The 12,174-nt window shown below is 46.6% G+C and overlaps 1 protein-coding gene and 1 long non-coding RNA gene across 7 annotated transcripts in view; one reads left to right on the top strand and one right to left on the bottom strand.

The window, feature by feature from the left end:
* Positions 1–8,366, bottom strand: part of LOC137214973 (uncharacterized) — a 37,700-nt gene extending 29,334 nt beyond the window's left edge. Inside the window, exon 1 of the long non-coding RNA XR_010939115.1 lies at positions 8,227–8,366. This is a non-coding gene — a long non-coding RNA (uncharacterized lncRNA). The remainder of the gene's footprint in view (positions 1–8,226) is intronic.
* Positions 8,367–9,042: 676 nt separating this feature from the next.
* Positions 9,043–12,174, top strand: part of CNOT1 (CCR4-NOT transcription complex subunit 1) — a 101,125-nt gene continuing 97,993 nt past the window's right edge. For all 6 annotated transcript variants that reach the window (XM_067718257.1, XM_067718254.1, XM_067718258.1 and 3 more), the window contains exon 1: positions 9,043–9,199. The gene's annotated coding sequence lies outside the window, so the exon portion shown is untranslated. The remainder of the gene's footprint in view (positions 9,200–12,174) is intronic.

The following is a 12,174-nucleotide window of genomic DNA, read 5'->3' as shown; positions in this document are numbered from 1 at the left end:
AGGCACGAGAGCGTGGATATGACCTCCCAAGATTGGGGGGCCTTCTTGGGGAGAGGTAGGGCAGAGATAGCTGACACTAAGATGTAGGGTAGGGCAGGCTGTTGGTTCACTACTATGATCCCAGCACCTGTAACAGTGCCTGGAACGTGTGGTGCTCCAAGGACAATGGTGTTTCAAGGACAAAGGACAACCCTGCCTGAAAAAGTTTCAGCGTTACACATCCTACTGGACTCTAATCACCATGTTGCGATGGGTACGAAATTCCTGAGCCCACCTGGGCTACGAGACCTGTTCCTCTCTCGTCCCAAATAAGGAAAGGCATCTGCCCCATCCCACTCCCACTCTAAAGAAGGAAGGTATATGTGCCTCGACCAATCAGAAAACAAAAATTTCACCTCGGACCGTTTCCTTGTTCTAGGGCTATAAAAACTGACTAATAGCACGTGTTCGGGGCTGGCTCTCCCAGACTACTAGGAAGTCGGCCTGCTGTCCTGGCAGCGACCATTCCCTCTAATAAATTCTAACCTCTTTACATTCTGCTTTGTGTCTGGAAATTCTTTTCCAACCCGCGTTCGGACCACGACAGAATACAGTAAACACTCAAATATTTGTTGAAAGAGGAAATGGATGAGGGCGAGGCACCTGTTGCAATTGGAAGAAGATGGGATGGAGGTGGGGTCCTAGAGCCTAGGCACTAGGGAAACCATCGTTATCCTGGGAGAGGGGACAGGCCCATATCTACAGGCAACTTTTTGCTGATTAAGAGGCAAGGCTGAAAAGGGGCTCCAGGAATCCCAGTTCCCAGTTTCCTGGAGTAGACGCCGGATGTCTGGACATCCTCAGCTGCTTCTGCCTGCAGCGCCCAGGTTTGCCCTCAGTACCAGATGCAGTATATGGACATGGTCCCTTTCCCCTGGGAGCTGCTGCAGAATGACCTCTGAGCCCTTGTCTATAAAGGGGGCAGTGACCTGGCTTACAACTTCGTGGGTGGGGAGAGGTCTGTGGAGGCCCTGAAGCAGCCAGTGAGGACGTGATGCCCCAGGGGAAGGGTGGACTCCGGGTGGCCAGGGTGGGGGCGGGATGGCTGCAGCCCTTTCTTCTCCCAGAAGTCAACAGTCAGAGGAAGAGTCACTTCCCAGGCAGCTCTAAGTGGGTGCTGTTGCTGGATACCTTCTGCCTGGGAGAAGAACCCTCAGGAGAAGGAGGACGGAAGAAGATCAAAGCCCAAGTATTTCAAAAACAAAGAAGACCTTGGCCCTCCAGCTGTCTAAACCTGAACTCCTGGGAGGAGACATCACAGGGAGGAGAGATAACTTCTTTCCAAAAGAAATTTATTAGCATTTAAATGTGCCCCAATCCCTCTATCTTAAAAAGTACAAACCCTCCTTTGCCCTCCAGCTACAGCTCTCCTCTGCAGCCTGATCCCATCTGGCTCAAACTCCCTCTCAGCCACAGAAAAGGTCCCACAGCCCAAGGCCTTGTCAACCTCCTCCCTGCTTGACTGCTCAAACACATTGGGTCCCTCAGTCCTCTGGCTTGTGTGACTTCACTCAGCCTCCAGCAGTCCTCAGGCCTCCTGGGTTGGGCTGTTTCCCAGCATGCTGGAGACTCTTCCCTCCTCAACCAGGAGCCTGAGCACAGCTCTTCTCAGGGCCCCGAGGCCTCTGCTCTCTGAAGGCTCCCCCAGGGCAACCGGCTTGTCAGTGCCTCCATCAGCAGTTCTGGCTCTCAGCCGCCCAGAGCTTTAGCCCACGGCCTGAATGTGTGAAACACATTCACCTTCAAATTGAACTCACTGTCTCTGCCTCCACACCTGCTCCTCCAGTCTCCCTGCATCAAGAGGCGGAGTTGAGGTGGGAGGAAGGAGGTGCCCAAGGGCAGACAATCCTTCACTTTTTCTCCCTCACCTTTCACACTCCATCAGTTGCCAAAGCCCACTTTGCTCCATTCCCATGGCCAGCACCTCCCCTGGACTCCTGCGGTAGCCTCCTGGCTAGTCTCCCAGCAACTTCTCTGGCTGGACACCAGTACTTGCTTCACGCAACAGCCAGTGTGACCTTCAAACAGTGCAAATATGAGCACAACAGCTGTTCCATCCAACCCTTCAAAGGCTCCCAGAGCCCTTAGGATAAAGGGCTGAGCACAGAGGCTTAAATGGTCCTCTGGCTGCCTCTCTAGGCTCCAACCTTCCTGGTCTTTTAATTCTTCAAAGATGCCAGTATCATCTCGGTGAGGCTTAGCTCTTTGCTGGAATGTACTCCCTTTCTGCCATTCTGTTTAGAGAACTCCTACTCCTTTTCACATCCTTAGAGAGTCCTTGAATCCCCGGACTGGGTTGCAGGCTCCCCAAAACTCCCTATGTTCCCCCTTTGTTAACATTGATCACATCTGTGATTCTTTGACAGTTGGCTGCTCTGCTAGTCTGAGCAGATGATCATGAGCAACGTCAACCTGCACAGACACCTGAAGTGCCTATTCTGCTCTGAGCTATGTTCCAGGACACAGCTGTTGTTTAATCAATGATTATCTGTTGAAGAAATGAGGGTTCTGCCCTGGTGGTGGAGGGGTGTGTGTGATGTATTGGGAGGTAAGGCCTTTGGGCGGTGATTAGGTCATAAGGGTGGAACCCTCATGAATGAGATTAATGCTTTTATAAAAGGGATGCCAGAGAACTCCCTTGCTTCTTCTACCATGTGAGGTTACAGCAAGATGTACATCTATGAACGAGGAAGTGGGCTCTGGGCTCTCCCCAGACACTGAATCTGCTGGTGCCTTTATCTTGGGCTTCCCAGCCTCCAGAACTGTGAGGAATAAATTTCTGTTTTTATAAGCTACTGGGTCTACAGTATTTTGTTATAGCAGCTTGAATGACATTATTCCAAACGCTTTCCTTTTTACTTGAACCTGGAGTCTGTCCTTTCTTTCACCATCTGTGACTACTCTAAAACCACAGGGCTACAATGACAAATATGGGCCTAGCCTCATCCTCAGGTCAGTGAATGAGGCTAATTAGCCTCAGATTTTGGGGGTTGAAATGGGCCTCCGTAGAGATTCCCCAATATTTTATTCCAAATATGTTTGCTTATTATTTTCCCTACGGGTTCTGAATTTTGGAAGATTTTTGCCTACCAAATATGATGAGCTAATTAATGATAGCTGCTGTAGCTTCTGGGGGGGGGTAGTGTGGGGAAGGACAAATATTTGATTTTCTTTTTTTTTTCTCGGTACGCGGGCCTCTCACTGTTGTGGCCTCTCCCATTGCGGAGCAAGGCTCCGGACACGCAGGCTCAGCGGCCATGGCTCACGGGCCCAGCCGCTCCGCGGCATGTGGGATCTTCCTGGACCGGGGCACGAACCCGTGCCCCCTGCATCGGCAGGCGGACTCTCAACCACTGTGCCACCAGGGAAGCCCAAGAGGCCCCCAATATATTTGAATTCAGGGATTCTTGGTCATGAAAAGTCCTTTTCAGGCCAGTGTGGGTGGCTAGTAAGCTTACCTTTTGGGGTTCAGGGAGGGGGTACTGTTTTAAGCTACATATCCTGAAAGAATTCCAGCAAAAGTATTTCTCCTGGATCAGCTTCCAGCATTTAGATTATTGACCTATTCATTCTATAGGTAACATACAGGCTTGAATTGTTCACTAATGATTTCCTGGTCTGTCTTTTGCTTCTCCAAAGAGTGACTGTAAACATATTAAAGACAGAGGCCTCTTTTTCTCAGACTTCCAAGACTCTGTACTGTATTTGGAAGAGATTAAATGTCTGATGGACTTAATAACCTAGAGAAGGAAGTATGGAATGGTCAAGAGGAATTTGGAAGGGGAGTTCCCTGGTTGGTCCAGTGGTTAGAATTCTGGGTTTTCACTGCTGAGGCCCTGGTTCAATCCCTGGTTGGGGAACTAAGATCCTGCAAGCCGGGAGGTGTGGCCCTCCACCCTAAAAAAAGGAATTTGGAAGACAATGCTCAACTCATTGCCCCCTCCCACCTTCAGCTGAGGATACCTTGTAAGTTTACCCCTCTAAGATGACAGTAGAGACGGGTTTTAGGTAAACCATGTTAAGTGTAAGTTGGGGGCTGAGGAGCTGAGACAGTGCCCAGAGAAGTCTGTAGTACTAAACGAGAGCTATCTGCCAAGGCAGGGGCCCAGATGGGCAGAGAATAACGAGTAATCAGGGAGGACACAGAAAGTTACGGCAGAGTCATACAGACTCTGTCCAGCTCAGAAGAATTCCATCAATAATCCTAAAGTCCGCGAATCTGTCTAAAGCCCAGGTAGGATTCTCAGACCTGCTCTAACTTGTTTGCAAGCATCCACTCAGTGCTAAACTAACCATGAACCAGAGGAGATGCTTTGTGGCTTTTCCTTTTTCCTCCTAGCTTCTTCCCTGTTCTCTCATGAAAAGAGAGAGAGGGATAAATAACCTTTAAAAAAAGTCAGGAGTTTCCTACACAGTCTTGGGACAAAATCCCGTATTAAAGAGAGAATCTAGGGACTTCCCTGGTGGCACAGTAGGTAAGAATCCACCTGCCAATGCAGGGGACACAGGTTCGATCCCCAGTCCAGGAAGATACCACATGCCGTGGAGCAACTAAGCCCGTGCACCACAACTACTAAGCCTGCGCTCTAGAGCCCGTGAGCCACAATTACTGAGCCTACGTGCCACAACTACTGAAGCCCACGCGCCTAGAGCCTGTGGTCAGCAACAAGAGAAGCCACCGCAATGAGAAGCCTGCGCACGACTACGAAGAGTAGCCCCCCTCGCCGCAACTAGAGCGAGCCCGCACGCAGCAACGAAGACCCAACGCATCCAAAAATAAATAAAATTTTTAAAAAAAGAGAGAATCTAAAAATTCAAATGTAAACTCAACTGGAAAACACCAAACTCACAGCAGTATTTTCAGAATCTGTCTCACTCATTTATAACACCCTATCAGACGATGCATCACATTTTTTGGCTTGGAAAGTATCTGATCACTACGGACCACTGAACATGACAGTTGGGAGATCACCTAGGCACGGGGGTTTCCAAACAAAGGCTTAGAGGACAGTGGCTGGGAATGTAAGCCCTGAAGTCAGAGAGCTTGGGTTTCAAGGCTTGCTTTGCCATTGACTAGGTATGTGACCTTGGGCAAGTGACTCACCTCTCTAAGCTTCAGTTTTATGATCTGTAAAATGGGGTCCCTACGCTACAGGGTCTTGAGGTGTGGATGAGATAAAGCATGTAAAGTTTTACTTTTAGAGTATATTAGTTGATTAATAAACCTATGTGCACATAAGAATTCCAGGACCACACAGTAAGTCTTTGGCTTCCTAGGAGTCCACAGAACACACTTTGGGAGCCAAACCCAATATCCTCAGAATAGTAAAGAGGGAAAAAGAAGTGCAGGGAGGGGAAATGACTTTCCCAAGGTTACACAGAAAGTTAGGGGCACAGCCTGGTTCGGGGCCTGGGTTTCTGAATTCCTCAATGGGCTTTCTGCAATGTGCCTCCCTGGTCATCCTCCCATCAGGGTAGAGCCACCAAAGTCATACCAAAGCCTGGGTGCCCAGGGAGCCATAAGGTTTGCTTAGGCATTGCTGATGGTCTGGAAGGAGATCAGAATTTAGCTTTAGGCTGTCAGTCAGTTGCTTTGGATAAGACAGTCAAAACTACTATAAACTGGGAACTCCCTGGTGGTCCAGTGGTTAGGACTCCATGCTTCCACTGCAGGGGGAATGGGTTCGATCCCTTGTCAGGGAACTAAGATCCCGCATGCTGTCCAATGCAGCCAAAACACAACAAAACAAAACAAAACTACTGTAAATTGAAGTTACTGACTCTCTGATAAATGGGACTGAAAAACAAGAACACTGAATAAAAAGGCCTTGTATCTCTTCTTCATTCAAGCACCAAACATTTTATAACACAGTTTGCACAGATCTCAACCTCTCAAAGTCCTTTGTGTTCTAGGTATTTTTGCCTCCACCCCAAGCCAATTCAATAAGGCTTTTGTTTCCTAACACTTAGATTTCCCTCTCCAGGCTATTTTGGGAAACAAAAGAGTTTGTATAGTTCTTCTAGAGCATGGGAAGCACAGTTAACTGGGGGTGAAGGATTGGAAGAAGGCTGAGGAAAGAGGCCAGGTGAGTAATTAACAGCTGGTAAAAATATCCTATTTCTAATTATGTTTGAACCCCAGAACACATAATTGCTAAGTTACAAGGTGATGCCTTTGTGATAGTCTCTAGTAAACTAGTTTGTCTGGGCATGATTTCCAACTATGTCTTTCAGTAAAGTGAAAAAAGTACACTAAGTTATCTCCATTAACCCTTCCAATTTGTAAACATTCTATGAGTCTCTCTCTTTTCTAGCAGGGATAGAAGCCACCCAGAATTCTTGACAACACACAGTTGAAGGACTTTGATCTCCAGGCTATTTATTGTGCAAATCCTGCAAGTACTAGGCTAAGTCCCCAAGGCACGTCAAATCCTAGCAGTGGTGTTGGTGTAGCTGGGGGTGAGGATGGGGCGTGGGAGGGCGGCACTGGCAGTGGGCAGAAGGGTCTCCCAGAGCAGCCTCAGTATAAAGACAGGCGGAAGTGGGGAAAGGCAACTCAGCTTTATTTCATTCAACTGACTTTAGGAGATTTATGTCTGAGACCTGATTTAGTTGTAGAATTACAGAATTGATCTTAGATAGTTGACCTCTATGGATGTCATTAGCTGTCTCCTTTTAAAAAAATTTTATTTTAAATTATACAAATAGAACATGAATACATCCTCTTTGCAAAAAGTTCAAATAATATAGTAATACACAAAACAAAAAGCAAAAGCTCCCTTTACCCTTCCTCATTCCACTCCCCTCCCTAGGGATAACAACTGGTGTCAGTTTGGGGAAAGGGTGTATCTTTTCAAATCTTTTTATGCATTTATTTATATGTAAATACAAATATAGTTATTTTCTCCTACACAAATGGTAACATACTGATTATACCATCAGTTTTTTTGTTTCGTTTTTTCTTTTTCTGCACTTAACTTTCAAATTTAACAATAAATCTTTGAATTATTCCATATCAGTACCCATAGACTACCTCACCGGTTTTAAAAACTCTGTAGTATTCCATTGTATAACAGTACCATACACTTATTTATCCTCTTCCCTATTGTGTCCAATCTTTTGGGACTCCATTAACAATGCATCAGTGAATATCTTTATATATTCATCTCTGTACAAATCTGCAATATTCACCTGTGGAATAAATTCCTAGACACTGGGTCAATGGGTCTGTGCATTTTCAGTTTTGATAAATTTGGCCAAAATTCTGCTATCCATAGAGGTTTTAGCAATTTTATACAGCAACAAGGTATAGAAGGGACTTATTCCTCATCCTTGGTCTGTTTAGGGGGCCTTCTATCACTAATATCATAATGTTTTAAGTCCATTTCTCCATTTCCTGATTTTTCAACATTTATTTGCTCACATGTCTACCATGTGCCAGGCACTGTGCTAGGTGCTGGGATACAGCCATGAACAGGACTGAAGCAATCCTTGCCCTTGCTGTATGTGGGGTCCCTAGGTATCCTACAGTTGTTTGAAATCACCACTCAGTAAATGTCTGCTGAAAGAGTTTGCCTCCAACCAAGGAATGGGCAGGTGTCAGTAAGTATTTCTAGGACGTTAGTGAAATAAGCCAGTCACAAAAAGACAAATTCTTCATGATTCCACCTATATGAGGTATGTAAAGTAGTCAAACTCTTAGAAAATAGAAGGGTGGTTGTCAAGGATTGGGAGGAGGAGATGGGGAGTTGTTTGATGGGCATACAGTTTCAGTTTTGCAAGATGAAAAAGTTCTAGAGATCAGGTGCACAATAATATGCATATAGTTTTAACACTACTATGCGGTACACTTAAAAACAGCTAAGATGGTAATTTTTATGCTATGTGTTTTTACCATAATTTTTTTAAAGCATTTTTAGGCACAAAAGGTGGTATGAGAGAGATGGCTAGGAGACAAGCAACCCAGCATAGCCTCAGGACGGGGTGATGAGGATACATTTTTTTCAAAACTTAAAAGAGCCACCAGCCAACACTTCCTTCCACTCCTCCCACACTCAGCTAGGAACACGTGACCACAAAATCTTTAAAAAAATGTTTCTCTATTCTTTCTCCCGAGAGCAAAGGGCGTAAGTATTCTTTCTGATACCAATTGCAGGGACTAAGCCAAAGAGAGACTGAGCTTCCTACCTCTCTGTAAAGAGTCCCTTCTTCAACAGGCAGAACTAGATGGGAAAGTTCTCTTGACGAAAGTGAGGCAGGCTAGGACCAAACGGGAACCTGGGGGACTACGTTCTCCAGCACGCATTACTCCTCCTAGGGCGCAGTCAGTGACGGAAGAACTCGCACTACGTTTGCGACAGGAATGGGGAGGGGGGAACTACATATCCCAGGATGCAAAAGCGCCACCACTCTAGTTACAGGCTGGCTTGCTTTCTGGGAGCTGGCGTTCCCCGCCAAATGGACAAGAAGGGTGGGGGTGGGGGTGGGGGTGGGGAAATGTTTAAGATTGGGAAGCCCGGTGGTCTACCAGACTTGACACTTCGAAAGAGGAAGGAGAGTATCGGAAGACCGTTTTTCCCTCTCAGAGTAGTGCCCGCGCAAGGTGGCGAGGATTTAAGGGCCCTCTCCTTTATTTATTGTTTCTCAGAGGCAATGCCAGGCCCCCATTGGTCGACGACCTCGAGGGCAGGTGGGAAGTCCGTAAAACCCCAAATCGAAGTTATCTGCGTCTCTCCATTGGCCCTCGCCTCGAGCGCAGGCGCAAGGGCTCCTACTCCCGTCCCTGGGGACTGGTGAGCGGCAATTGGCCAAAGCCCGCGAAGTAGGAGTCTGGATTGGTAGTTGCTAGCAAGAGCCTGGTTTCTTCCTTGACTTCTGCAAGTGATAGTGTGTGATTGGTTTAAATCCGCGGGCACCCGTCGGTGATTGGGCAGGAGCCACGGGCGGGGTACGATCATTGGCTGGTGCTGGGGCCCTCCCTCCTCGGGCGGCCAGCGAATGATGAAATGGGAACGGGGAGGGGAAAGGCCGCGACGTGAGCGCGCGACCTCCGGCGCCATTTTGTAGAGAAACAAGCGGAGTTAACCGAAGAGGGGTCGAGGAGAGCCGGAGTCGGGGACCCAGGAGTTTCCTGCGTCCAGCGCCGCCGGAGCCGCCTGAGGTGAGGTGGGCTGGGGTCGGGTGCTGGGGCCGGCGGGCGGTGTCAGCTACGGAAAGCGGGTGCCGATGCGGGAAGGACCGGGGGTGGTCCCGGGGCCACTGGGAGCGTTTCCCGGCGCTCCGCTGTGTGAGGGGCAGTCGGGACGGGGAAGTGGAGAGGCGAGAGAGGGCGGACTCTCTCCCCTCGGCTGTAGAGTTTTTGGGCTCTGAAGAGAAGAGGCCGAGGCGAAGGCTCCATAAAGCGGAGGGCAGAGCGCGGGATGAGACCCGGGATGGCCCCCGGCCCGGGCCTGGAGGCTCTGAGGGCAGCGGTGGCGGCAGCTGGGGCGGCTGGGCCTCGGTTCGCGCGGACTGCACCCTTCTCAGACCCCCACGAGCTCCTCAACTGCCGGATGGGTGCAGCGGGCATCGGCCCCGGAGGCCTAGCTCCGGGGGCGAGGGGCCCGTGTTTGGAGTACAGGCTCCCAGTTTCTCTGGGCGGACCTGGAACTGCCAGTCCCCTCCCCCGCCCCCAGCACGTTGTCAAATCCCGGGTGTTTCGGGTGTCCGCAGGTGGGAGGGGCGGGCGGGAGAGAGCACTTCCTCCTTACTTCTTGCCACAGGTTTTGTTCCACTCGCGCGCCCGGGCGCTCACTCTGTCTCCAAAGTCGGCCCCCATCCACCGGGCCCAGTGTCTGTGCTGTAGTGGCGGTTCCGCTCATCCGTAGGCAGTGCCCGCTTCCTAGCCGAGCACTTGTAGGCCTCAGCGCTGGTGGCAGAGAGACTTACTACAGGTCTTACTAGAGGGTTCCGTGAGGCCAAACGCACAGGTGTTCTTTTTCAGTACCACCCCCTCTGTAGATTTCACACCACCGGGCTCCCACAGAGGAGTACCCTCACTAGGATGTCTGTGGTTTGGAAATGTTGTGTTTAAAGTAAACTTCGAGCAGAAACTTTGCCCCTTGAAGTCATTCAAATATCACAGTTTTTAGGGCTCTAATAAAAAGTATTTTTTTCCTGAAAGTGAGTAATAGCACTTAGTCTCCCTCTTTCTCTAAAATTCGATTGCCTTGGGGAGTTTATTTGACCAGTTAATAATTGAGTGAGTGTAGTTTATTACCGTTTGCGAAAAAAATTATGAACATTTGCCTCATGACAATCCGTTTGATAGGAGTTAGGGATACACGGATGAAAAAATGGTTGGACACGTACAAAATCAGGAAATAGGTCAAACAGAATAAGAACAAACTTGTTTGTGTAGAAGTATTTGGGTTTAATATGCTCAGGTTGACATTCCTACCCATCCAAAGATTGGCAGTGTAGTATTTTAGCTATTAATAAGATATATGGTATCAGTTTAAATAATCCTGTTGTAGGACACTACAGATTGTTACCTTGTCTGAGGAGAAAATGAGCTGATGATACATAAAGTTTTAGACATATAGTTGTGCTTTGACTGAAAAGGTCCCATGATGATAAAACTTGTTTAGAGAGTTGGTCTCTTTTCAACAAGTGGGGGCCCAAGTCCTTCCGTGGAAACTTAAGTCTAGAATCAAGGCACCAAGATTTGACGATCAATAACTGAAAGTATTACCCTTTCTTGCCTAAGATTGTAATCGTAGAAGTTTTAAGGCAGCCTTTTGTGGCATTATGGTGGAACAGAACTGAAACGCTTTTGGTTCCTAACTCACTCGAATGGATCTCTGGCTTAGCTTCTTTCTTTATGGTCTCTTAAATTTCTACTGGGGTTTTAAATCCCAATCTCTTTAATATGGATCTTTTCAGGCTAAGTACTGTGATGTTCTCCTAACTTTGGGTTAAGTCATTAAAAAAAAAAAGCAAAAACAATTGTGAGGACAGAAGAGGAAATGCTTCCTATTTCTTGACAGCATGTTTTAAGACTAATCTCAAATTATCCTTGCTTTTTCCAAGTATGTTTTTGGTTAGATTCTGATCTAGTTATGAAAAGCTTTCTTTTTAGCCAATTTAAATTTATGAACTTGAGTCTTTATTTCATTCTACCACGTAACAGATCTCTGGTACTCAATACCTTGGAAGAGAATTTATCACAGTAATTTTAATTGAATGCTCAGATATTTCAAGACACTTATTTTTCATGAGAAGTTTATGATTCTTGAATTAACAAAAGTAGTACCTGCTATGAATTTGGTATATTCTTTTGTAAAAGAACAAAGCTGACTTTCAAGTCAGTTCATATTATTAGTTGAAGCATTTCTTAACCAGCCCTCTGATCAAACTGAACTTCCTGCTGGGAAGTTTCAAAATGGCATCCTACTGAGTCTTATTTTAAGACCTTATATAAAGAAAGATCCAGCAGTTCCTCTTCTGTTTGCTCACAATTTTTCAGAAGCATGTTTCAAAGCTAAAATGGGCTCAAAACCTTTTGCACCCTATATGTACACAGTAGTTAATTTTACCGTACTTTTCATTCATACATTTGCAAGAATGTAGCAAAGCAAATAAAACAAATTATTCGTTGGAAAGCATTGTTTGAGAAGTCACTAATTAGAGGTGTAGACTTAATCTGAAATCCTGTGTTGAGATTTGAAGGAAATGCAGCCTTTGAGAGTGTGGAGCATAGGTTTAAGAAATGCATTTCTGGGGGAAAAATGCATTTCTGTCTTTAATGCTGGAAGGCTCAGGATATACCTCTAGGCTAAATTAAAATGTTGAATGAGATGTTAAACTGTCTGCAGGAGAGGTGTTGGTTTTATTGTTGTGCTTTTTGGTTGTTTTTTGGACTAATTATATGAAATGTAACATGGAATGAAAGCATATTGTGAAAGACACCATTTTATTGCTCTTAAACTTCATATTAAGAGCTCAGCATTTTCCCTTTCAGAAAATTAATTTGAAATTTTGTCACCTTGGATTTAGAGCTCTTAGTTTTGAAATGCAGTGTTACTTTTAAATTTTTTGGTAGACTCATAAGAATAGTTACTCCTTTGTTTCAGACCCTGTCTTTTCTGCAGTAGC

The sequence above is a fragment of the Pseudorca crassidens genome, chromosome 20 (genome assembly GCF_039906515.1).
Source record: "Pseudorca crassidens isolate mPseCra1 chromosome 20, mPseCra1.hap1, whole genome shotgun sequence".
Taxonomy (NCBI): Eukaryota; Metazoa; Chordata; class Mammalia; order Artiodactyla; family Delphinidae; genus Pseudorca; species Pseudorca crassidens.
The sequence above is the reverse complement of the archived record's forward strand: the minus strand, read 5'-3'. Positions and strand labels throughout refer to the sequence as shown.